The following is a 23,064-nucleotide window of genomic DNA, read 5'->3' on the forward strand; positions in this document are numbered from 1 at the left end:
CTTGGGCTTCAGGCCAGTTATTTTACATTAAGAAGGTTCATGGTCTGCACTCTTCTGGGAGGAGAGGCTGGACTCTGCCCTTCTGAGCTGGGAATTTCTGGTTAAAGGCTTATAGTGCCTGCATATTTGAACTGTTTCTTACTGAAATTGGTACACCTTGTTTGCTGTAGCATAGACTAGATCCAGGCCTGCTGAATCTAGCTTTATTTGTATGCTTGTTGTTTGCTTGCTTGTTATTTCCCTGAAACGCTAATTCCACCTAAAACACGGCTTTTCAGCGCTTCTGTGGATCCCTAGTGATATCTGCATTGCTTACTGTATTTATTTTCTTGTTTCACTTGAAAGAAAGTTACTGTTTGTCGTTTTTGCATTTAAGTTACCTGTAACACATTGCATTTAAGTTACCTGGCACTTGCTCACTAAAGCAATTATATAAGTCAGCACTAAAATATTAAAAGCACTACACCCTCACAAACTCCCCTTGAGTACCTCGTTCCCCATTGGCCCTTTTTTTCAATTATAAAGGAATTCCCAATACTATTCTAGCATGTCCAAAGGTCAGTTGTCAATCTCCTCTCTGGTCCAGCTGGTGAATCTGGGAATCTTGAGGCAATGTTACATCTGCCTCATGTACACAGACAACCCTCTCCTCCTCCCAACAAATTCCAACACATGTGAGAGATGCAACCATATAGCCATACTGGAGGCTAAGCTCTCTCAACTCAGTACTGGCGAAACCAGTCAGGAGGAGAAGGAAACCACACTCACTACAATTCCAGTCTCACATAGACCTACCATGACAGCAAACCAAACACATAAACACACAAAAACATACTTGGAGGCTCTAAATAAAAATCTGCCCAAGCAGCAGAGACCTCCAAAGCAGACACCCAAGCAACCGCTACCTCAAAACAAAACACGTGCAACACATAGCTCACAAAGCCAGTGTGCCGAACAGTCACAGCCCTTAAGGCTAAACAACACACCTGATACACTTGTAATAGGTGACTATCGTCAGGCACACTGACATCCCGCTCACCAGGCTGAACAAGGAGAAGGTCATGGTGAGCTGCCTGTCGGGCGCTAGGATCCGCCACATAACACAAGCACTCAGGTCACTCCAAGGCAAGTACAAATATGACTCAGTCACTGTCCATGCTGGTGTGAATGACCTGAGACATACCTCCCTGGACTACATGAAAAGAGACATAGAGGAGCTCTCTGAGCATGTAGCCCTGGCCGGTATGACCCTGACCTTGAGTAGCATCTTACCCTCACCAAGAATGATGCCACAGTATGAAGACAACATGATCAATTTCAACAATTGGTTTAAGTATTGGTGTCATTCAAAGGGGATCCAGTGCCTGTCTGCCTGGGATGACATGCTCGACAAGCCACAATGCTTCGCTAGGGACGGCTTGCACCTGTCACCCCTGGGCTTTTGGATATTGGCAAAGGCTCTTGCTATCCCCATAGTGTCTTTTTTAGGCAAGGCTCAAAAGACAAACCCACCTCCATAGGTATCACAAGGGATAAGAAACTAAGAGTAATGCTACTCAACGCCAGAAGTCTAAACCTCAAGATGCACGCACTCGAAACTCTCCTTAGCATGGAGAACATCGATATCTGTGCAGTAACAGAAACCTGGTTCAAGGCTCCCGAGAGCACCCCAGCATTACCAGGTTATACCTCATACCATGCTTTTTATCCCCAAAACTTGGACCGAACCACAAAAGGAGGGGGAGTATCAATATTCATCAAAGATACCCACACCTCCAGGTTGGTGGCACAGCACGAAGCATCAGAGACTATCCATGTGCAATTAACAGTGGGTAAAACTGCCTTCCAGTTTATAGCCTGCTACAGACCACCCTCCCAAACCGAAGAACCCACTCGGCCTTCCTGAGAACACTGGAAAATATGAAGGTCTCTCCAAACACCATTATATTGGGCGACTTCAACTACCCAAACATAGACTGGGAGCATTACTCTAGCTCCAACACCCTAGCCCAAAGGTTCCTAGAATTTATAAACTCAAATGCTATGGAACAACTTGTTACCACTCCCACAAGAGAGGAAAACATACTGGACCTGATCATCACCAACATGGGGACTCTATGCTCCAGACTAGAAGTGTATCCCTCACTGGTAAGATCAGACCATAAACTAATCTCACTGGATATTCACATCCCGACTCCACCCCCTGCCCTGAAAACCACAGTGAAAAACTTCTCTAAAGCAAATTTCACACTCCTCAAACCCGAGGTGGAATCCTTCAAAGCCCCCTGGGCCTGTGGAAAATATGGCCCAGACCGCAGAATCCTTTATAAACGCATTCTGTGAACACCTTCAGGAATGCATGGATCATGCAATCCCAAATAAATCCAAGACCCAATCCTCCAAAGGCAGGCGTCCTGTCTGGTGGACCCCAGCCATAAACAAACTATACAATAGAAGGAGGAAGCTACTACATGATAGAGTAAAATCACAAAAAGGGAAGGCATCTCTGATCAGTATTAGCAAAAAAACTACGGGCACTCATAAAATCGTCTAAGGCCAGCTTCGAGAGAAAAATTGCACAGGACACTAAGGATAATCACAAGGCTTTCTTTAGTTATGTTAGGAACCTGGGTGGGAATTCCCAGATATGCTCAGAATTAGTCCAAAATGACAAAAAATACACCGAACCCACAGACATTGCCAACATCCTAGCTGACAGGTTCAGCGCAAACTTCTCCCCACCAAAAGGGCAAATATCTATCCCAGCAGAGTGCTGCCCCACTGACATCTCAGATGCTCAGGTAAGAGCTGCCCTCTCCAAAGCAAAAAACACAGCATCAATGGGACCAGATGGTGTCCCAGGCTGCGTCCTACATGAACTCCAAGAAGAGCTAAACCCAAACATAAAACTACTGTTCAATCTCAGCCTTACTACAGGATATGTACCCAAAGAGTGGCGTACAGCAACAGTGGTCCCTCTCCACAAAGGTGGTGCCTCAACGGATCCTGGAAACTATCGCCCCATAAGTCTGACTAGCTTGGTCTGCAAAACTATGGAAAGGATCATCATGGACCTCATAAATAAAGATATTGGGGACCTACAGACACTGGATCCTACCCAGTTCGGCTTTGTTAAGAGCAGATCCTGCCTCTTAAACCTGGTTGATTTCTTTGAAACAGTCAACAAGGTCATTCATGAGGGGAAGGTGGTCCACACAGCCTACCTGGACCTTGCAAAAGCCTTCGATACAATACACTACTCGGGCATTATAGATAAGCTCACCAGCTTAAATATAAACCCCTATGTCACTAGATGGATTGCAAGCTGGCTCACGGACAGAACCCACATGGTTAGAATTGCTGGAGCCATGTCAGACTCCAAACCAGTTACAAGTGGCATCCCACAAGGCTCAGTCCTGGGACCTCTCTTGTTCGGTATATATTTCTCGGAGGTACAGGCCAACATGGAAGGACTGTGGCTGACCAAATTCGCAGATGACTGCAAACTGGGCGCCATAATCGACTCTCCAGCTGACACACGCATCCTCCAAAAGGGCTTCATAGAAACAGACAACTGGTGCCAGAGCCATGGCCTCAAGCTAAATGCCAAAAACTGTAGTCATCCCCTTTGGCAAAAACAAAGTGCCCACAAATTACCACATAGGTGGTAATCCATTAAGTACAGAAGAAGTAGATAGGGACCTGGGGACTCAAGTTGATAGCAATCTCTCATTTGACAACCACGTGGCCAAAGTGGTTAGAAAAAACATTTTATATAGCCCACCTAATCATGAAGGGATTCACATCTAGATCAGGGGAGGTCATCATGCCTCTTTACTCATCCCTCATCAGGCCCATAATTGAGTACAATGCCCCTTTTGGGATGTACCTTACCAGACACCTGCAGCAACTGGAAAGACCCCAAAAGTACCTCACCAAGAGGATCAAAGGGCTCAAATAGATGCCATATGCTGCCCGGTTAAAGAAACTCCAGCTCTACTCAGTGGCATACCGCCTGTTCAGAGGCGATCTGTGCCTGATGTATAAAGCCATGTCCAACCCGGAATTAATGGACATGCTGCACCTCAGAAAATCCAAATCCCATCGAGCTACGCGCTCGAGAGACTTGAACCTCAGCACTGAAATAAATAGGACATGCTGGAGGGCAGATTTATAACCCAGAAGCTCCCTTCACTCTGGAATAAAATCCCAGTCCAGGTTAGGCAGAGTCCCTCATTGACTCTCTTCAAGAGGAATCTTGATGAGTGGATGGGACATCATAGGTTTACCCCGGGTATCACTTCTGTGTCACTGTTAGACAGAGGCACAGTATTCTAACCTCGAAAAAGGGCATAGCAAAATTAATTTAAAATGGGTGGCGAAAGCCACACTCTGGCTACGCTTATAAATGCCCTAGGGCAGATAGCCTAGTATGAACCTATGAACGTATAATAGCCAATACAAAATATTAGACATTTAGCAGAGAGAGAGAGAGAGGGGAGAAGGGAGTTAATGTTTGTGTGTATTATATTACAGGTGAAAAAAGAAATTGCTACTATAGTGAGTAAAAGAATAAAAGAGATTAGTATTAGGGTGCAAATCAGTTACAGTGCTCAGAGTCCAGTAGGTGTTTATGTAAGGTTTTCCTAAACAGTGATAAGGTAGGAAGACTTAGATGAGGGGTTAAGTTTACCAAATGCCCTTTCTGCTAAGCATAGCAAAGGTGATCTTTGAATTGAAGTAGTTCTAGTAGGTTCAGCAAGTGAGCAATTCTTTTGAGATTCTTTCTAATTTGTGGGATGGGTTAGAAACAAATAAAGAAGAGAAATTTGTATAGCAAAGCAGAGAAAAGAAGTATAGAACTTTGCATGAGGGGGAGGGCTGTGGAGTAGGATAGTAAGTGACAGCGATGGGTGGATGTGTCAGCAGGGGTACTAAGGCAGGGAATAAAGAGCTTTAAAGTTTTTGTAAAAAGGCTAGTATTACAATGATTATGTATAGCAAAAAGTGGGGCATAGATTTTCTTATTTTAGTATAAGGATATTCTTTGGTATTGTTCTTCCTGTTTCAGGTAAAATTAAGTTTGAAAATCAGGAGTTCATTTGATTTTGAAGACAAGTGTTTGGTATGTGTTTGAAAAAAAGAGAGAGTAGGAGCAAGTATTGTACATAGATATGAAGCAGAGCTCTACACCTGGTGGTGCAGACATTGGTTCTAGATAATTCTAACTGCTGATGTGACACCCCAACCCCATGTGCAAAAATGGGAAAAAGAGGTGATGGATGTGTTTGTATGAATTAGTAGGGTTAATTTGCATACCTATATTGTCATTAAAACCAAAAAAGAAAATTTTTGGAATGGAGGAGAAGATTCAGCAACATTAAACCAGGCGAGAAGTGACATTCCTATCAAGGATAGCTCAGAAAAGCTCCAGGGGCTGATGGAGAGGCAGACAGACATGCCAGTCCCACAATGATGTAAGTTAGATGCGTTTCAACAACAATTTAAGCAATAGAGAACTTTCAGCTGATGAGCAATAACTTTTAACAAGTGAGTTCTCCTTTATATCTTCATGTAGAGCAGACTTGAAAGGAATACATATAGAACTAAAACTTTTTAACATAAGTTGTATCTCATGTTTCTGCTGCAGTAATTCACTGATGTTTTCAGTTGTAACAGCCAGTTCCAAGAGAATAGCAGTTCACTTCATCAGTGAATGCTACTTTAGGTGCCTTTGAGGAAGCCACTGAGTTTACATGTACATAATTTGTTAAACCAAAAACTTAAACATTTTATAACGTGACCCCTAGAGATATAATTATGCTGTCAGAGGTTTGGTATCTGAAGGAAACATCAGGTTTATGAAACAAGATAAAGGCAGGGGCACTGTGCTACTAGACTCCAGTGATTATTTGGGTTGAACCAAGAATAACAGAGCTTGTCAAATTAAAGATAATTATTTGTTGCCTTCCTATATTAAATGTATTTCATCTGCTGCAGTTTATAGTTTCTTGGGTACATCTAACCCAAGTTACCTATTACGTTTGTGATTCCCAAAAAACACAACTATGCATCTAATCTACCCTTTTTCACTGTATTGTTTCTGCCAGAAAGCCAAGAACAGTACAGTTGTGTACACTTACCATAAATGTAGATGTTCGAGTGTATTCACTGTTGCAGTCATTACATTTGGGTAATCTGCTGGCAGGTTGCCCTCAGTCAGCCTGAATAACAAAGTCTTGGGTCCTGCGTCAGTTGCTGTCTCTTCTTCCATGATGTCAGGTTGTCAGGGGTGTAAAACATGCAGCCGATGCCATTTTATTTAGTTTTTCTTGCCCCAGATGTCAGGTGCCCCACAAATGGGGAGCAAAATTATATATATACATAAATAAACAGAAATATATATAAATGCACTTTTAGCAACATAAGTGTACCTTCATCTAAAAGCAAATACACCACAAAGGCTTTAGTATATAGTGAAGGAAAGAAAAAGCATAGAAAAGGGGGATGGTGGTTGGGTAACCTGGACTGCAACAGTGAAAACACTCGAACATCTACATTTATAGTAAGTGTACACAACTGTACTATGTTCTTCGTGTTTCACTGTTGCAGTCATTACATTTGGGTAGAATCCCAAAGCTATGGATGGGAGGATGGAGCTAAACAGCATTAGGAGTGGCTATAAGGCCCTGCAGAACTGCAGTGGCAAAGCCTGCCCTGGATTTGGAGAAGAGAGGCAAATGATAATGCTTTGTGAAGGTATGAACAGAGCTCCAAGTAGCAGCCTCTAGAATGTCTTTGGTTGGAACCCCTCTGAGAAAAGCTGCTGAGGTAGAGGCAGCCCTGGTGGAATGGGATCTGATCTCCTTGGTCACCGGTTTACCATGGTGCAGGTAGCAGAAATGAATGCAGTGGCTTATCCACTTAGAAAGAGTCTGCTTTGATACAGCCTTCCCCTCTGACCCTGAAGCAAATGCTACCAGTAGTTGCTCAGACTTTCTTAGAGACTTGGTCCTGTTCAAGTAGAATCTTAGTTGTCTGTATATGTCCAATGAATGCAGGATCCGCTCCCCCTTGTTCTGCGGATTTGGATAAATAGTTTGCAGGTGAATTGTCTGATTAAGAGCCACACTGGATACCACCTTAGGCATAAAAGAAGGATTGGTCCTGAGAGACACACTGTCCGGGTAAAATGTAATGAAAGGCTCCACAGCCATGAGAGCCTGTAGTTCTGAAATCCTTCTTGCTGAAATGACTGCCAAGAGAAAAGCTGTTTTCCAGGATAGAAATTTTATATCCACAGTAGCTGCTGGTTCAAAAGGAGGCAGGGTGAGTTTTTCCAGCACAAAATTGAGGTCCCATGCAGGAGTTGGAGATCTTCTGGGAGGCCTTAAATTTTTGGCCCCTCTTAGATACTATTTAAGCAGAGGATGAGAAAAGAGGGGAGGCTGTGTGTTGTAATGAGCCAAGATGGCAGAGGCATGGATTTTTATTGAAGAAAAAGATAGGCCCCTGTCAAGCATCTCAGTCAAATATTGTAAAATCTGAGGAATATTGGGCTTTGCTGTGTCTGTTCCTTGTGTTTGGTTCCAAGCACAGAATCTCTTCCATTTATTAGCATAAGATTTTCTAGTACTAGGCCTTCTGGCTTCTAAAATGACATCCATCACAGATTTACTGAGAGGTGTTGTTTGAATAATTAAATGATCAGCCATGTTGCAAGGTTCAGAGTTTGGAGCTGAGTGTGCAGAATTTGATTTTTCTGCTGAGACAGTAGATGAGGTATTTGAGGCAAGTACCAAGGGGGGAGTTGAGACATATTCCTTAGAAGTGGGTACCAGTGTTGTCAAGGCGAGTCCAGAGCAACTAGGATCATTTTTGTTTTTTCCTGTCTGACTTTTAGTAAGACCTTGGAGAAGAGGCAGAGGGGGAAAGGCACAGGCTGATAGGTTTTTCCAACTGAAGGATAGGGCGTCCACTTTCCATGCTTTTTTGTGATGAATTCTTGTGCAGAATTTGTCCAGCTGATAATTTTGGGGAGAGGCAAATAGATCTATGCCTGGGCTCCCCCATTTCCATGTTAACATGCTGAAGATTTGTGGATCCAGTTTCCATTCGTGTGGGTCCATAAGATTTCTGCTTAGGTCGTCTGCCAGTGTATTTTGTTTTCCTGGCAGGAATTGAGCTTGTAGTTGTATTTGGTAAGTCAAAGCCATGTTCCACAATGTCATGGCTAGTCTGCAAAGGGGGTAGGAATGTGTATCCCCCTGCTTGTTTATGTACCACATAACCGTGGTGTTGTCCGTCTTTATATCAGTATTTGTCCTGGATGAAGTAAGTCCTTGAAGGCTGTCAGAGCATTCTGAACAGCTAGCATCTCTTTCTGTTTGATATGCAGATACATTTGATTTAGGCTCCATTTGCCCTGAATGCATCTCCCGCCAGGTGGGCCCCCCAAGCATAGTCTGATGCTTCTGTAGTTAGGGTTTGGGTGGCAGGGGGTAGAGTGAAAGACAGCCCCTTGTTTTGGTGACATGTCTCCGCCCACCAAAGAAACTCCTGTTGTAGGCAGGGAATGAGAGGGATCATCGTTTCAAGGCTGTGACAATGTTGACTCCATAAACTTTTTAGATACCATTGAAGTTTCCTCATATGCAGTCTTGCATATGGAGTTAGTAGAATGCAGGATGCCATGAACACCAAAGCCTGCAGAATTTGTCTTGCGGATAACTAGGTTTTTGTTGCCATTTATTTGAAGTATATTGTCAGTTGCCTTTGTTTGTCTGGCGTATGATAAGCCATCTGGGCAGTTGCATTCAAGCTTGCACCCAGGAATGTAATTATTTGAGAAGATACCAGGTGGGATTTCTTTTCATTTATTGTGTACTCCAGGCATGTTAGAAGCCTTTTTACAAATGCCAGATGTTGAAGAAGAGTGTCCTTGTCCTCTGCTTGAATGAGACAGTCATCCAGATAAGGATAAATGTGTATACCTCTTTGTCTGCAGAATGCAATTACTGGTGTCAGGCACTTTGTAAAGACCCTGGGCGCAGTAGATAAGCCAAAGGGCAGTGCAGAGAATTGGTAATGCAAAACACCTGCCTTGAAGCGGAGGTATCTTCTGCATGTTTCCCTTATTGGGATAGGCAGGTATGTCCATGAGGGACATAACTTGTTTCTGAGCCTCTGCCCACTGATTTTGTGGCAGATCTGGCCATCCATTTGGAATTGGCAAAGTATGGAAATGAAATCTGTACCTCTGGGATACTATGTTCAATACCCACTTGTCCTGGGTAATTAACTGCCAATTTTTTACATGAAGTGCTAGTTTTCCCCCCAAAAGGGCTACCAAAAGATAAGTGCTTGGTGATGGTAGAGGAAAGTCATTGAGACTGCTTACTGTAGGGTTGTCCTTGGTTACCTCCAGATTTGGAGGTGGAGACACCCCATTGCTTTGACCTGTAAAAACCCTATGATTGGTATCTGGAGCCTTTTGAGTGCCTGGATTTGCCATAAGTGGCTCTGTTGGACACAGGAAAGGACCAATTTTTAATAGGCCAGTGCCTACTGAACCTGGGTGGCTGCACTTGCAAGAAATCTTTTACAGTTTGCATAGATTTAGCTTTGTCTTCCATTTTCTTTAAAACTTCTTCTGCCTTATTACCAAACAGAGTGTCATGCTGCAAGGGGGCATCCAACAATTTAGCTTTAACATGATCAGGCAGATTTTGCTGCTTGAGCCAGGCATGCCTTCTAATCACAGATCCAGTAACTGCAGCCCTGCAAGAGGCCTCCAAGGAATCAAAACCACATTGCAAAGTATGCTTTCCAACCTGTTCTGCTGAATGCAATAATTCCTGTAATTCTTTATTTTCCACACAATCAGAAATCAACATAATTTTTTGTTTCAGTAGGCACATAACATGCTGCTGATATTTAAGCATATGAAACTGGCAGTTTAAGGCTCTGATTGCCAAGGTAGCAGACGTATAAACCTTCTTTCCCCATCTATCCAGCGCCCTGGAATCTCTATCAGAGGGGGTAGGATTTTTGGCTGTAGAGGCCTTAACACCCTTGGGACCCTGTGAAATAGTCTCAGGGTCAGCAGCAGGATTTTTGAATAGAAATTTGTGTGTCAGGAACCCTGTAATATCTGTCTGGCTTACTAGGAGCCGGAGGTAGGGAATCAGGAGCCATGTTTGATTCTGAAAACACATCATCAACAATGTCTAATACAGGAGGTATAGCCAAAGGCCTATGCTGAGGAAGAAGAAGGAAATCCCTAAGCCTCTTTTTTGATTCAGAAAAGTCCTATCTCTTCCAGTGAAAATGTTCCCTTAAAGTATGCAAAGTTTCTCCAAAAAAGTAATCCTCAGGAGGAGAAGCAGATGAGATGGATTCCTCTGCATCAGAATCCTCATAGGGTGGAATGGAAAATTCCTGATCAGAAGAGGAATCAGAAGAAATGGAAATCTGATCTGAAGATTCATAATCAGTGTCTTGCCTAGGCCTCTTAGTAGGGGGGGTTGGGAACCCCTGATCAAGGTAAATAAGTCCTCAGCCATTTTGATCATCTGTTTTTTTAGGCATAGGGGCCTGAGCACGTGGTTCATGCATCAGTCGTTTAGACATAGAAGATGATTTTGACCTTGTTTTTGAGGCTGGCGTCTGTTTTATATAAAAATGTTGAGGCCTGAAAACACCCTCAGAAGCCAGTGCCTGCTCATCGGCTCCGGACCCAACCAAGGGAGAGACATCCGCAGGTTCAATACTCTGAGAATCTCGCGGCATACCGGACTCCGCATGGGTCTCGGTAGAAGCCTGAGACTCAAAAGTAGTGGGTATCAGGGGCTGCAAAAATGCCTCACTGAGTACCGGCGAACCAGCAACTGGCTTAGGAGAAGCTTCGTTGTCGGTTTTGGACCTCAACGGTCTGTCTCTGTCTTTTTCTTTGCGACTTTTGTGAACTCCGGTAGTCGGAATACTAACCAATGACATTTCAGGATAATTAAATCTTGATCCAAAATATTTAGAAGCAAAACTATACCAACTCTTAATAGTGCGTTTTTTTACAACTAGCACAAAACCGACAGCAAGGCACATTATGATCTGGGCCTAGGCAAGGAATACAGTATAAATGAAAATCCTTATGAGGTATTTGCGTCCCACAAGTAATGCAATTATTAACTTTTATTGACATTGGTAAGGAGCAAGAAAAAGTTTCCCCAGCGGGGTACTTAGTTTTAGTTTGAAGATTTCAGTTCTGAAACTCGAATGCGAAAATTTCAGGAGTCGACCGACCGGCACTTCCGAACCGCTTCTGCTTCGGGCACCGTGCAGCAAGAAAGACTGAATAAAATGGTGTCGGCTGCATGTTTTATACCCCTGACGACCTGACATCATGGAAGAAGAGACAGCAACCGACGTAGGACCCAAGACTTTGTTATTCAGGCCGACTGAGGGCAACCTGCCAGCAGATTACCCAAATGTAATGACTGCAACACTGAAACACGAAGAACATCGAATCTTTAACTGAACATTTGTTCAAGTTTGTGGTTCAGTAGTTATCTTGTTTAAAAGATTTTTGACATTTTTTTAACTTGGTTAAAATTTTGAATTTAATGAAGAGACATTCCACATCTTTATAACCAAATATCTCATTACACTTGGCTTGGCGTGCCTGAAACATTTTTTGCTATAATATAAAAGTGACAGCAGAAGACAAATTGATGTCATTGAAATACTGGACTTAGTATTATCTAACGTGTTTTTTTTTTGTTTTTTTAAGTAGGCAGTATTACCATCTAATTACTGTTGTTGTAATGTGTGCAATTATAGCATCCACATATGCTGACCTAATTTTTTACCATTGCTGTTCATCCTATTGATCACTACTGCCTTAGCTATATGGATTATCTCCTGCCAAGGATTTAACAACTGGACAGCTTCCAAAGCTTCAGAGCCATCCATGCACCTAAACTGTCACACAGCTTGAGCTGAACTGGCTAAAAGACTAAAAGTTTGGGAACAAAGCCTAATCAAGCTTTACTGCCACAGAAGAGTATGCGCCTGTGATGCTTTAGAGGATCAACAGTTGGCTTATGCTTTTCCTTCGCTGGGCAGATAAGTTCCCCTTGGTGGAAAAAAACTTCCATTTTATTATTTATGTTGCTGCTTTATCACTTTCCTCTTCAGGAAAGTTATTTTAAAGCTAGGAGTTCTGTGTTTTAATGGACTGCCACAAGACTGTAATGGACTTATTAAGGACTTTTAAATGGAGCACTCATTTTTCCTATCAGTTTAAAAGTGGTATAACGTAACTGAAAACATTTTTTTCTGTGGAGAAATTGTGTTTATTTTACTTTTGTGTGGCTGTCATACTGTTTTAAAGTGCTGCTTTTTTACTGTGTTTTCTGTCAAAAATGTAATTTTATTAGAGTTTACCAACATTCGCTACATGTCTTCCCTGGGAAAGAGGCACCATTTTTGGCTTGAGCATGACTACCAGTCCCATGGTCAGTCCTTCTTCAAGCTAAAAAAGAAAAAAATTAAGCAAATGGCCTTTATCAGCTCAGCATGTAACAGTTTTGCTCAGCTGCAAGTGGGTGACTATGCTGTGGCCATTTGTTGTACCTCAGACCACTCGTCTTTTACACCGGATCCCTCAGATATAGCACCTATAGCCAGTATGGACCGGGGTTATCCACTTCCTCTGCAGCTGTTGGGGTTCCCTCAGTGGGCAAGGAAGAACCTGTCTTGGGACAGGAAATGGAAGGTTTCCCTGTTGTATCAGAATGCTGTACCCTTCCCTGGGGAAACAGCTGCCATCATTAGTAACATGGTTGACCCCCCCCCCATTTTTTTCCTGTCAAAAAGAAACAGAAAACCAAGCATGTATCTACTACTCCTAAAATTTCTTTGGATAGGAACAGTTTACTGGATCTGGCTCAGGATTTAATTCAAGCTATTGATCCTTCTTGTGTACTAATTTCTGGTAAAAGAAAGAGAGATACCAGTTTTCCTGAAGCGATTCAATATTCTGAATCTGAACAGGATGATGCAGGGAGATAGATGTTTTTTTCCCTCAGATTTCTGATTCAGACTCTGAAGAGCTCAGTTTCTGATTCCCCCTGTGAGGGGTTCTCTTTCTCTGAGACTGTTATTAGAATATGCCAGTGTTTTCAGTGGGAGAACATTGAGATTTCTCAATCCCTCAGAAAATACTGTGAGTTGTTACAGAAGCATTTTCCAGATTCTACATCCATTCCTCTTTTTCTGTCTGCTTTACAGCTGTCCCCAAAAAGGCAATTAGACTGTTCATAGGTTCATAGGTTCATACTAGGCTATCTGCCCTAGGGCATTTATAAGCCTAGCCAGAGTGTGTTTGACTTTCACCACCCATTTTAAATTAATTTTGCTATGCCCTTTTTCGAGGTTACTATACTGTGCCTCTGTCTAATAGTGACACAGAAGTGATACCTGGGGTAAACCTGCGATCTCCCATCCACTCATCAAGATTCCTCTTGAAGAGAGTCAATGAGGGACTCTGCCTAACCTGGACTGGGATTTTATTCCAGAGTGAAGGGAGCCTCTGGGTTATGACTCTGTCCCTCCAGCATGTCCTATTTATTTCAGTGCTGAGGTTCAAGTCTCTCGAGCGCATAGCTCGATGGGATTTGGATTTTCTGAGGTGCAGCATGTCCATTAATTCCGGGTATGACATGGCTTTATACGTCAGGCACAGATCGCCTCTGAGCAGGCGGTATGCCACTGAGTAGAGCTGGAGTTTCTTTAACCGGGCAGCATATGGCATCTGTTTGAGCCCTATGATCCTCTTGGTGAGGTACTTTTGGGGTCTTTCCAGTTGCTGCAGGTGTCTGGTAAGGTACATCCCAAAAGGGGCATTGTACTCAATTATGGGCCTGATGAGGGATGAGTAAAGAGGCACGATGACCTCCCCTGATCTAGATGTGAATCCCTTCATGATTATGTGGGCTATATAAAATGTTTTTCTAACCACTTTGGCCACGTGGTTGTCAAATGAGAGATTGCAATCAACTTGGGTCCCCAGGTCCCTAATTACTTCTTCTGTACTTAATGGATTACCACCTATGTGGTAATTTGTGGGAACTTTGTTTTTGCCAAAGGGGATGACTATACACTTTTTAGCGTTTAGCTTGAGACCATGGCTCTGGCACCAGTTGTCTGTTTCTATGAGGCCCTTTTGGAGAATGCTTGTGTCGGCTGGAGAGCCGATTATGGCGCCCAGTTTGCAGTCATCTGTGAACTTAGTCAGCCACAGTCCTTCCGTGTTGGCCTGTACCTCCGAGAAATATATACCGAACAAGAGAGGTCCCAGGACTGAGCCTTGGGGGATGCCACTTGTAACTGGTTTGGAGTCTGACATGGCTATAGCAATTTTAACCATGTGGGTTCTGTCCATGAGCTAGTTTGCAACTCATCTAGTGACATAGGGGTTTATATTTAAGCTGGTGAGCTTATCTATAATGCCCGAGGTCCAGGTAGGCTGTGTGGACCACCTTCCCCTCATCAATGGCCTTGGTGACTGTTTCAAAGAAATCAACCAGGTTTAAGAGGCAGGATCTGCCCTTAACAAAGCCAAACTGGGTAGGGTCCAGTGTCTGTAGGTCCCCAATATCTTTATTTATGAGGTCCATGATGATCCTTTCCATAGCTTTGCAGGCCAAGCTAGTCAGGCTTATGGGGCGATAGTTTCCAGGATCCGTTGAGGCACCACCTTTGTGGAGAGGGACCACTGTTGCTGTACACCACTCTTTGGGTACATATCCTGTAGTAAGGCTGAGATTGAACAGTAGTTTTATGTTTGGGTTTAGCTCTTCTTGGAGTTCATGTAGGACGCAGCCCGGGACACCGTCTGGTCCCATTGATGCTGTGTTTTTTGCTTTGGAGAGGGCAGCTCTTACCTGAGCATCTGAGATGTCAGGGGGGCAGCACTCTGCTGGGATAGATATTTGCCCTTTTGGTGGGGAGGGGGGGAGAAGTTTGCGCTGAACCTATCAGCCAGGATGTTGGCAATGTCTGTGGGTTCGGTGTATTTTTTCTCATTTTGGACTACTTCTGAGCATATCTGGGAATTCCCACCCAGGTTCCTAACATAACTAAAGAAAGCCTTGTGATTATCCTTAGTGTCCTGTGCAATTTTTCTCTCGAAGCTGGCCTTAGACGATTTTATGAGTGCTCGTAGTTTTTTGCTAATAATGATCAGAGATGCCTTCCCTTTTTGGGATTTTACTCTGTCATGTAGTAGCTTCCTCCTTCTATTGTATAGTTTGTTTATGGCTGGGGTCCACCAGACAGGACTTCTGCCTTTGGAGGATTGGGTCTTGGTTTTATCTGGACCAGGCAAGCGTGATTCTGCTTTCATTTGGAAATGGCCAGGGGCACTTATCACAAGCTTCCTCACATATTGGATTTACTAGCACAAGAACAGGGGAGCTTGATACATCCTGAGATCAATCAACTTCAGCTGACTACCTGGATGATAGGGTCTTAATCTCTTTTAGGCATTTGTTTTTTGAGGGTGTGCAGCAGGTACTAATGGATACAAGAACGCCTGCTACTAGAAAATCATATAATAGCAGATGTAAAAGATTTTCTGGTTGGTGCCCACTGCCAGCACCCATTCAAGGCTATTTGTTCTCTGATTTTACAGCATTTGTGTGACTTACTATCTTATGGCCTTTCTTATTCCTCTGTCAAGGTTCATTTATTGACCATTTCAGCATGCCTGCCCATAGATCCTCCTCTTTCAATGCAGTATCATGTCAAAATGTTTGAAAGGCATAAGAGGCCTCCAAGAAAAATGTTGGCTCCCTCCATGAGATCATAATTTTGTGTTAAAGAAGCTAACACTTGCTACATTAAACCTGCCAACCTGGCTGACTTGAGGTTCTTAAACTGGAAAATAGTTTTAATGATTGCTCTGACCTCCGCTAGAAGACTGTCTGAGTTGCAAGCTCTCATATGAGTCAACCACATCTCATTTCCCTCAGAAACAAGGTTTCTTTGAGAACTAATCCTCCTTTTATGCCTAAAGTGGTATCCAAGTTTACTTTAAGCCGAACTATCCATCTCTCCATTTTCCTTCCTGAACCTAAAAATGAGAGGGAAAGAATACTCCTTACCTTGGATGTCCACCAACAACTCTGATACTATATTCACAGAACTAAATCTTTCAGATCTTCAAGTCAGTTCATTTCTTGTGAAGATTAGAAGAAAGGATAACCTGTGTCAAAACATACTATTTCCAAATGGTTGTCTCATAGCCGGCCTTAGACATAGGCCAACTAGGGCGCCGCTCTAGTAAGGGGCGCTTTTCCAGTATTTATTTGGTGTAGGTAGACCAAGATGGGGGCACCAGGTGGTGTGGTGGGGGGCGCCGTGGAGCCCTTTTGCCTAGGGCACCAGTTGACCTAAGGTCGCTCCTGGGTTGTCTAAGGCTATTACCTTAGTACTCGCTATAACAAAACTATTCCAGGTGGGGTCAAGGCCCATTGTATCAGTGCCTTGGCTTCATGTTTGACTTTTTGGAAAGGGTTGGATTGTAGAAATATTCTAGAAGCAGCTACTCGGTCCACTGTGTGTACTTTTGCAAAGCAGTATGTCTAGGTCCAGCTCAGACTTTGCTACAACCATTCTCCAGGTAGGGTAATGTGTGCATATGGCTAATGCTACTGCAGCAGTGATCAATACGAAGAACATGGTACAGTTGTGTAAGCTGAACTTAGCATAACAGTAGATGTTCAAATGATCACTGCTGCAGTAGCTGCTCACTCCCTCTGTCACGCTTAGTTTTTGGTGTGTTTTTTTATGCCGTGGTGTGGACAATTATTTTGTGTTGTTCTTAGCTTTGGTCCGTTCAGGGCTCAGCCTTCCTGTCAGTGTTGACAGAAGGGCTTCATGCCCAAACTTATCTTCTAGTCATATCAACTCAAGCTGCCTTACAGTTTTGTTCATGGAAGGCGTCCTGAAGCTTTGGTAGCTGGCCAGCTGTTATATCCTTGGCAAGATATATTACCCATATACCTAAGACTACTGCAGCAGTGATCTTTCAGACAGCTACTGTTATAGTAAGTGTACTTACACAACTGTACTTTATTGTGATTGTTCACAATATATACATATGTATTGTTACTTTATAGTCAATACCTTTGATTATGGTCTGGACCTATAGCACAGCTGAATGATTTAATGTCCATCCTGAATTCTAGCACTAACTGTCTGAAACTTACTGCTAAGTGTTCTTTGAATGTTATTGATTTTTTAACAAGAGAAGGACAGGACAGTTATTCAAGACTACAGTGTTGACAGTTCAGCTGTCAGAAATGCTATAACAGTGATTTATTTAAAGGACAACAACGGGATTCTATTATTAAATGCTCAACTTCTCTGTCCTTTTTCTCCTTATTTACATTCCCTGCTATGAATAAACAGCACAGCATTTAAAATGTTTTAAACTGTTTCTCTCCACTAGAATAATACCTTGTCATACTGTGGTGGCTTCACTTTCAAAAAAACTTTTATCCCACCCTGGAAAAGCTTGCTGTAGTCTGCAGTTCATTGATGTCATCAAGGCCAATGAATACAAGTTTTCTGGCCAATTCTGTCCTCATACTGACACCACGACCATCCTAAAACCCCACCCATGCTGTGATGTCACAGCTCCCTGGTCCTTCCCCTACCCATAAAGAAAGTAAAAGCTAGAACAAGGAAACAGTACGAGTCAAGTCTCCTGCTGTGAGCTGTCAATCACAGCAGTTAACAGCTCATATTAAGAGAAAGGCAAAAACACAGGTACCAGATGAACAGCTCACCTCAGAGCCAATAATATGTATAAAAAGTCAAACTGTACACAGTAGAAGGAAAATTCTTTATTGCAAGGACAAAGTAAGCCCTTTCACGACCTTCCAGGTCGCTTCATCAGACTTAATAAAACATCCCATGCCTTCCTTGATATATATATATATATATATATATATATATATATATATATATATATATATATATATATATATATATATCTACACACACATATATATATATACTTTCAAAATGACCAATCAGTTAAGACAAACAAGTAAATATTTATATCAGACTCAATTAATTTAAAAATAGTACAAAAAAACATAAATTAAACATAAAACTGTTAAAAACAGTACGCAAGTTCATATGTGAATGCCTATAGAACCATGTAGAAGGGAATTAGTGCTTTAAGGCTCTTGCGTTTAAAATGGTTTCAAAGAAACAGTTTCATTAATACCTGGGGGTTTGTTTGCATTTAGTTACAGAATCCATTTTTGCTTAGCTTCTTCTGTTTTATTTCTAATGTCACCCCCTCTGATATTTTCTTCCAGAACTTCTAAAACTAAAAATTTAAAAACATGGTGCATCCCTTCAGCTTCTACATGTTTAGCTAGGGCACTACTCTCCTTTTTGTTTACTATGTCCCTCATATGTTCTAAAATGCATTCTTTGAGCATTCTATTAGTCTTGCCCACATAAAAAACTTTACAATATTGGCAAAAACTAAGATAGACTATATTTCTAGTCCTGCAGTCTGAATAGAAATTTAATTCAATTCTAAACTTTTGCTGTGGATGTACAAAAGTGCTACATGAAAAAATGTATTTACAGGCTCTGCAGTTCCTGCACATAGGTTCATAGGTAGGTACTAGGCTATCGGCCCAAGGGCCTACGTAAGCCTAGCCAGCAAGGTACATAGCTTACGCCACCCAAGAAAGTTATTTTCCTGTGCCACTGTCCAGCAGAGACACAGAAGTGATCCCCAGGGTGTATTTCCTATTTCCCAACCACTCATCAGGATTTTTCTTGAAGAGTGCTAATGAAGAACTTTGCTTGACATAGATGGGTAGCTTGTTCCAGAGTATAGGAAGTCTCTGGGACAGGAATCTATCCCTCCAGCATGTCCTGTTTATTGTGGTGACAAGGTTTAGGTCCCTAAAGCGTGTAGCTTGGATGGATTGTGATTACTTTAGGTCTAGCATGTCCAACAGCTCTGGGTTTGACATAGCTTTATATGTTAGGCAGACATCACCTCGGAGTAGGCGATATTCTACGGAGTAAAGCTGGAGTTTTTTGAGGCGGTCAGTGTAGGACATTTGTTTGAGGCCAGTAATCCTCTTTGTGAGGTACTTCTGTGGCCTTTCCAGCTGCTGCAGATGTCTTGTGAGGTACATTCCAAAAGGGGCGTTGTACTCTATAATGGGTCTAATGAGTGACGAGTAGAGGGGAAAAATGACCTATTTTTTCCTGGATGAGAACCCTTTTATGATGAGGTGTGCCACGTAGAAGGACTTCCTGACTACTGTGGTGATGTGACTATCAAAGGAGAGACTACTGTCCACGTGGGTCCCAAGGTCTCTTATCACGCATTCGGTGTTAAGTAGATTGCTGCCTATGTGGTAGTTCATGGGTACAGAGTTTTTACCAAAGGGGATGACATTGCACTTTTTGGCATTGAGCATGAGGCCATGGCTCTGACACCAGGCATCAGTCTCAGTGATGCCCTTCTGTAGGATGTCCACATCATTTGGGGACTTGACTGTGGCTCCTAGTTTGCAGTCATCTGTGAACTTCGTCAGCCAGAGGTCTTCTGTGTTAGCCTGTACTTCAGAGAAGTAGATACCAAACAGGAGAGGTCCCAGGACAGAACCATGTGGCACTTCACTTGTCACTGCCTTGAGGTCAGATTTGGAGTCGGCAACTTTTACAGTGTGGGTTCTGTCAGTGAGCCAGTTGGCAACTCATCTTGTGACATAGGGATTTATACCTAGTTTAGTGAGTTTAGCTATAATTCCAGAATGGGGATGGTGTCAAAAGCCTTGGCGAGGTCAAGATAGGCTGTGTGTACCACCTTACCCTCATCCACGGCTTTGGTGACTGCCTCAAAGAGGTCGATCAGGTTCAGGAGGCATGATCTGCCTTTCACAAACCTGAACTGGGTGGGATCCAGAGTTTGGAGGTTACCAATGTCTTTGTTTATGAGTTCCATGATGATACGTTCCATGGCCTTGCAGACCAGGCTCATCAGGCTAATAGGTCGATAGTTCCCAGGATCAGTGGTGGCTCCCCCTTTGTGGAGTGGGATAACTATTGCTATGCGCCATTCAGTGGGCACAAAGCCTGATGCAAAGCTATTATTGAACATGGTGCTTAAGTGGGGAGCCAGTTCGTTCTGAAGTTCGTGTAAAATGCAGCCTGGGATGTTGTCCGGTCCCATGGATGCTGTGTTTTTGGCTTTAGAGAGTGCAGCTTTTACCTGCATAGTTGTGATTACAGGGACTCTGCATTCTTCCTGTATAGATATGGGCCCTTTAGGGGGTGAGAGGGGGGGGTAAAGTTAGCACTGAACCGATCTGCCAGGATGTTGGCAATAACAGTTGGTTCTGTAATTTTCGTGCCTTTGTGATGTAACTCAGAGCAGATCTGGGTGTTGCCATCTAGATTCTTGACATAGCTATAGAATGCTTTGTGGCTGTCCTTGGATTTAGTGGTGATTTTGTTTTCGTAGCTAGCTTTGGAGGATCTTATAAGGGATCTCAGCTTCTTACTGAGGCTGACCACAGAGCTCCTCCACTCATGGGATTTTACTCTCTTTTGCAACAGTTTCTTTTCTTCCTTCTGTTGTACAGTTTGTTTATGGCAGGAGACCACCAGATTGGCTTCTTTTTTTTGGAGGATAGCATCTTGGTTCTGTTTGGGCTAGCACGATCCATGCACTCGTGTAAGTGCTTATAGAGTGCATTTGTGTAGGATTCAGCAGTTGTAACTGTATTGTCCATCTGCATGGGTGCCATGAAGTTCACCACTTCTGTCTTAAGAAGCATGAAGTTGGCTTTGGAGAAATTTTTTACTGTGGTTTCCTTAATGGGGGGTGGGATGTGGATATCAAGGGTGATAAGCTTATGGTCAAATCGGACCAACGAGGAGTTGACTTCAGGTGTGGAACACCGGTCACTCACGTTGGTAATGACTAGGTCTAGGATATTGTTGCCTCTGGTGGGGGTGTGGATAAGGTGATCTAGGGCATTGGAGTTTATGAATTCCAGAGAGTGTTGAGCTAAGGAGTTGGTACACGAGTAGTTTTCCCAGTTAATGGTGGGGTAGTTGAAGTCGCCCATTATTAGGGCGTTTGGTTGAACCCTAATATTTTCCAGTACATCAAGAAAAGAGGAGTGGGAATCCTGGGGCATGGTGGGGGATCTGTAGCAAGCTACAGTTTTTATTGCAGTTTTGCCCAGAGTTAGTTGCACTTGGATAACCTCGGATGCATTATGCTGAGCAACTAGCCTGGAGGTGTGGATATCCTTAATGAATATGGACACACCTCCACCTTTGGTGTTTCGGTCCAGGTTACATGGCCGAAAAGTGTGGTATGAGTTATAGCCTGGTAGTGCAGGGGTGCTCTATGGAGCCTTGAACCAGGTCTCAGTCACTGCACAGATATTGATGTTCTCCATTTTAAGGAGTGCCTCGAGTGAGTGCATTTCGAGATTTAGACTTATAGCATTGAGTAGCATTACCTTCAGTTTTTGTTTGCCTGTTCCTGTTATGGTGGTGAATTTGTTATTTGAACCCTGCCTAAAAAAGGCACTATAGGGGCAGCAAGAGCCTTAGCCAGTATCCGGAATCCCAGGGGTGACAGGTGCAGGCCATCTGTGGCAAGGCATCGTGGTCTGTCGACCATGTCATCTCAAGCAGACAGATACTGGATCCCCTTAGAATGACACCAGAAGCTTAACCAATTGTTGAAGTCAATCATTTTGTCCTTGTACTGCGGTATCATTCTGGGTGATGGCAGAATGCTACTCAGGGCTAGGGTCATACCTGCCTGGGCTACAAGATTGGAGAGCTCTTCCATGTCTCTTTTCATGTAGTCCAGGGAGGTACGTCTCAGGTCATTCACACCAACATGGACAATGACAGAGTCATATTTGTACTTGGTGTGGAGTGACCTGAGTGGGTGTGTTATGTGGCGGATCCTGGCACCCGACAGGCAGCTGACAGTAACCTTCTCCTTGTCTAGCCTGGTGAGTGGGACATCAGTGTGCCTGACTATAGAGTCACCTATGACTAGTGTGTTGGGTATGTTGTTTTGCCTTATTGGCTGTGGTTGAGTGGCACACTGAGTCTGAGGGCTATGTGTCATTTCGGTTGTGTTGGGGAATGGAGGTTGCTTGCGTTTTTGCTTTGGAGGTCTCTGTTGCTTAGACAGATTATTATTGAGAGCCTCCCTATCCTATCTGATGTGTTCAGGGACTTATGTGTTTGGGTTTTATAAAATAGCTGCCTTTTAAGTGATTTTTTGTTTGTAAATGAGAAGTGAGGTCCAGATTCCATGACACCTTCAAGTTCTTTAGTGGCTAACAATATGTTCCAGTTCTTCCTAAATATATCACAGAATTGACTGACATCACTTGCATAGGGAACCTGCATTTCTCATCCCTGGAGTCACTTTCAGGGTTATCTCTTGTAGTTTGTTCTGAGAAGTAAGGTCTGCCCTTCCCTTGACGTTCTTAATGTACTCCTTCTATAGTTGTGTCTATTTCTGTCTGGTTATATCCTCTATCAAGTAGTTCTCCTCTTAACACTTCCATAGACCTCCCAACTCATCATTCATCAGGAATTCTGTCTGTTCATTGTCGTTGTATGTAGGTACTCTAAGAATCTACCCAGTATCTACCCTAAGAATCAGTAGAGATGCTGAGTAGATTCTTAGAATACCTACATACGACACCATTTTTAAAATTTGCCTGCAAATATTCAAATGAATAGATAGAATTCCTTGATGTTTTAGTGAAAAAATCTGAAATGGGGTCAGATGGCTACTAGCCTGTATAGAAAACCAAGTAGAAAGAATTCCATATTACATAAAAGCAGCTTGCATCCAAGACATGTTTTACATAAGAGCTTCTTCAAACCATCATGGTCTGAAGAAGCTCTTATGTGAAAGCGCTTACCAATTTGTAAATAAATATAGATTTCGATACTTTATGGCAGACT

The sequence above is a fragment of the Protopterus annectens genome, chromosome 6.part1, assembly GCF_019279795.1.
Source record: "Protopterus annectens isolate FY-2018-M chromosome 6.part1, PAN1.0, whole genome shotgun sequence".
Taxonomy (NCBI): Eukaryota; Metazoa; Chordata; order Ceratodontiformes; family Protopteridae; genus Protopterus; species Protopterus annectens.